At 41.9% G+C, this 5,000-nt stretch overlaps 1 long non-coding RNA gene across 2 annotated transcripts in view; it reads right to left on the bottom strand.

Annotated features, from left to right (window-relative positions):
- Positions 1 to 5,000, bottom strand: part of LOC143277131 (uncharacterized) — a 15,342-nt gene that overhangs the window by 4,926 nt on the left and 5,416 nt on the right. For both annotated transcript variants that reach the window (XR_013053686.1, XR_013053687.1), the window contains exon 2: positions 39 to 76. This is a non-coding gene — a long non-coding RNA (uncharacterized LOC143277131). The remainder of the gene's footprint in view (positions 1 to 38; positions 77 to 5,000) is intronic.

The following is a 5,000-nucleotide window of genomic DNA, read 5'->3' as shown; positions in this document are numbered from 1 at the left end:
CTATTCACCACAAAGAATACAAAAGGATATCTACTTACTACAAAGACGCGCCATCTTGTGTGTTGCTCTGCTACTCCTGAGGACAAACAAATAACCAGGAAAATAAAGCCATGAAAATAATAAGAACAGCAACATCAAAATAACAACAACAACAACAACAAAGAACGATGCTACTACTACTACTACTACTGGTGATGATGATGATGATGATAACAACAACAATAATAATGATAGTGATATGATAATAATGATGATGATAATAACAAGCACAAGATCAACAACAAGAGCAACAACAACAACAACAACAACAACAACAACAATACTACTAATACTACTACTACTACTAATAATGATGATGATGATGATGATGATGATGATGATGATGAGAAGAAGAAGAAGAAGAAGAAGAAGAAGAAGAAGAAGAAGAAGAAGAAGGAGGAGGAGGAGGAGGTTGAGAAGAAGAAGATGAAGAAGAAAAGAAGAAGGAGGAGGGGGAGGAGGTGGTAGTAGTGATGGTTGAGAAGAAGAAGATGAAGAAGAAAAAAGAAGAAGGAGGAGGAGGAGGAGGAAGAGGAGGAAGAGGAGAAGAAGAAGAAGAAGAAGAAGAAGAAGAAGAAGAAGAATGCGCCACAATCTCATATATTTCGTGAGCTCTTTGCCCATAACCCCCCCCCCCACCCCCCACCCCCACCCCTTACCCCCGAACCTTCTGCCACAGAATCAGGATCCTATAACAAATGCAAAGGAGTTACAATTACGGTATTGTTTGTATAAAAAAGAAAAAAAAAGAAAAAAAAAAGAAAAAAAAGAGGAAGTTGCTTTTCACAGCAACCAAATTGTTTGTAACAAGCACGCAACTGCTCAATTACAACAAGCGCTGCGTTGGTGGTTTTAACTCACTCAGTACGGCCAGTCCTCTCTTCTACTCTACACAGACCCCTCGGATGTCCAGTGCCTGGGTGTCTGAATGATCCAACCTTTAGCTTCCGTCGTCAGAACTGTGGTATTCTTTGTCAACATTCACGTCTTCAGTATAAGAGCCTTCCGCTTGCAATATTTTGATGATGGTAATTGGGGTGAAACGCTGTTAACGTCGTCTCTCTCGCCGTTCGTATGGAGAGAGTTAACATGTACGAAATCAGTTGCAACAACTAAGATACTAGCTATTTGCAACAACTGTCAAATTGGTTGTAACAACTACTGAAACCGTTGCCAAAAGTACAAAATTAGGCACTGGTTAGACATTAGACATATAGTTAGACATGAGACATTAATTAGATATGAACAGGTTCATTAGTCATTAACGGGTTCAGTTTAATTAAGCAGACTCTGGTGGCTATCTGTAATATTTAGTCTTGAAAAAAAACACACCCAAAGTTTCTCGAATAAAATTAACAAATAATGAGGCCAGTTGATAAACCACCGAGGCAACCATGTATTTGTTCTGTATTGTCCATGTGTTCTGTGTGGCTTATTCAGGATTAAAGAGGCTATGCCAGTCTTGAATAAAAGCTAATTTGTGTTTGCACATTTCTTCTGTCTTTGCTGCTGTGTGCACATGTCAAATGATTGGTATAAGGACAGGCCCGGCGTTTCCTTTTTTGAGGAAGTGTCTGGGTTTGTTCCAATGTTCCATTTATTTACCTGTGTGCTAGCTGAATCGGTAGCGTGAGCATCACTGACTTGAAGTTGTGTACCTTGTGTAATGGAGAGAGTTACCACTCTTTAACTATTTGTTTCTCGAAAAAAGCCTTCGAGCTGGATATCACCACCATCATGTGGAGTTACCATCATCACCATCATCACCATCATCATCAATATCACCATCATCATCATTACTATCATCATCATCATCATCATCACCATCACCACCATCATCATCAATATCACCATCATCATCATTACTATCATCATCATCATCACCACCATCACCACCATCATCATCATCATCACCACCACCACCACCATCATCATCATCATCACCACCACCACCACCACCACTATCATCATCATTACCATCATCATCAATTATCACCACCATCACCACCACCACCACCATCACCATCATTATCATCATCACCATCATCATCATCATCACCATCATCATCACCATCACCACCATCATCATTACTATCATCATCATCTTCACCATCATCATTACCATTACCATCATCATCACCATCATCATTATCATCATCATCACCATCATCACCATCTACATCATCACCTTTATTATCATCACCGTCACCATCACCACCACCACCATCATCATCACCATCATCATCATCATCATTATCATCATCATCACCATCACCATCATCACCATCACCATCTACATCATCACCATTATTATCATCACCGTCACCATCACCACCACCATCATCATCATTACTATCATCATCATCACCATCATCATGTGGAGTTACCACTCTTTACTATTTGCTTCTCGAATAAACCTTAGAGCTGGATATCAAAGAACAAAGTGTGTGTCGAATCTTTGCGTTGTGGACAAAAATTCAGATTACGTCATTTCTCACGATGGTCAGCGAATTCAGGAATACCACAATCTGAATCTTGGTGTTATATACTTCAATAGCCGAATGGTTAAAGCGCTGGACTTTCAATCTGAGGGTCCTGGGTTCGAATCTCGGTGCACCTGGTGGGTAAAGGGTGGAGATTTTTCCGATCTCCCAGGTCAACATAATTATGTGCAGACCTGCTAGTGCCTGAACCCCCTTCGTGTGTATGCGCACGCAGAAGATCAAATACGCACATTAAAGATCCTGTAATCCATGTCAGCGTTCGGTGGGTTATGGAAACAAGAATATACCCAGCATGCACACCCCCGAAAACGGAGTATGGCTGCCTACATGGCGGGGTAAATAAATAAAAACGGTTTTACACGTAACATGTTACATGTCTGTCTGAGTGTGTATGCGTCTGCGTCTGAAATCTGATTGAATGACACAGGAAACGAATGATGAGCGCCCAGTGGCAGCCGTCAGTCGGCTCTACCCAGGTAGGCAGCCTGTGGTGCAAATGTCCCCGTGTATGTAAAGCGCTTAGAGCTTGGTCTCTGACCGAGGATAGGCGCTATATAAGTATCTACATCAATCAATCAGTCAATCAATCAATCAATCAATAATATGATATTTAGCTTCGGGTATGGTTTCAAGTCTGGGACACCGCAAAACTTTTTTTTTTAATTCAACATAAGCAAGTGTTTCAGTTCAGTACCATCTACAATCAGTTCATGTAAAACACAAATACATGACTGAATGTTGCCAACACTTGGGTTTAACCAGACAGAAACAAAGAGAGACAGACAGACAGAGACAGAGAGAGACAGAGACACACACATACACACACACACACAGAGGGAGAGACAGAGACTGAGAACGGAAGAGATATATAGTTAGATAGAGAGTGAGAGACAGAAACAGACAGAGACAGAGACACAGACACAGACAGACAGACACGCACACACACACAGAGAAACAGAGATAGAGTCAGAGGCACACACACACACACACACACACACACACACACACACACACACACACACACACACAGTGAGAGACAGAGACTGAGAACAGAAGAGAGAGAGATATATATATAGAGAGAGACAGAGACAGACAGACAGAGGAGAGAGACAGAGACAGACAGACAGACAGGCAGACAGACAGACACAGAGAGAGACAGGGACAGAGGTATAGACAGAGACACAGAGAGAAAGAGAGAGAGAGAGACAGAGACAGAGAGAGAGAGACAGAGAGAGAACTCAGAATATACATCAGCCTTCGGGCACAAAAATACCCATCAAGGGCACTGGAGAAAAAAAACAAAACAACTGGGCTCGGAACTCAACATTCATTTCATATATTACCCCCCTACTAAGCAATAGAAAAAAACAAAAAACAAAACCAGCGCGCAATTTTCCTTCTATGCACTGCATAAAACATATCCTTTTTTTGGACATATTATGATTCAAGCGTCACAAATCCTTGACTACGATTGGCAGCTTGACAAACACGTGGTTAGTTCCAAAAATGGAAGCACTGACGTAAGCAGAAACAAAAAAAAGAATACGAAAAAAAAAAAAAAAAGGAAAAAAAGATCAATGTGGTTAAATTAAATAGTGTAGGTTGCTGTTGATAAGTAGCAGTCTCAAACGTCCTGAATAAGCGCGTTGGGTTATGCTGCTGGTCAGGCATCTGCTTAGCAGATGTGGTGAAGTGCGCATGATCACATGGATTGAATTGTCCGAAAATAGTGATGCCCCCTTTGAGAAACTGAAACTGAATGTTGGCCGTCACCGCCAACCACAGAAAATCTCCATTCGGTAGGGTATTCGATCTGATTTGTCGTCAAGGAAACAGAAAGTGATTTGTTTAAAGAACAATGTACCTACCATATTAATAATTATAGTTTCCCATGTTTGAAGGGAAACAATTATCATTGTAGTTTTGTTGGGGTTTTTTTTTTTTATATGTCAACTTGGCATGAGTTTCTGTAACGACTTTTTCGGTACAGTGTTGGTGGTGGAGGTGGTGGTGGAGGTGGTGGTGGGGGTGGTGGTGGCGGTGTAGGGGAAGGGTGTGTGTGTGTGTGTGTGTGTGTGTGTGTGTGTGTGTGTGTGTGTGCATGAGAGAGGGAGAGAGAGAGAGAGTGACAGAGAGACACACATACAGAGAGAGAGAGAGACAGAGACAGCGAGAGAGAGACAGACAGAGACAGAGACAGAGAGACAGACAGAGACAGAGAGAGGACTGATCAGACGAAAGCGATCAAAAGGAAGTTGTATGTGTGCGTGTGCGTGCATGGATGTGTGTACGCGTGTGTGTGCGTGTGTGTGTGTGGGAGAGATGGAGAGAGAGAGTACAGAGAGAAAGAGAGAGGGGGAGACAGACAGACAGAGAGAGAGAGAGAGAGAGAGAGAGAGAGAAGAGAAGATAAGAATAACTTTATTATCTCCAACTGGAGAAATTTGGTCAGGTGCA

Source organism: Babylonia areolata, chromosome 33, assembly GCF_041734735.1.
Source record: "Babylonia areolata isolate BAREFJ2019XMU chromosome 33, ASM4173473v1, whole genome shotgun sequence".
In the NCBI taxonomy this organism is placed as follows: Eukaryota; Metazoa; Mollusca; class Gastropoda; order Neogastropoda; family Buccinidae; genus Babylonia; species Babylonia areolata.
Note: the sequence above shows the minus strand (reverse complement) of the source record. Positions and strands in the feature narration are given on the sequence as shown.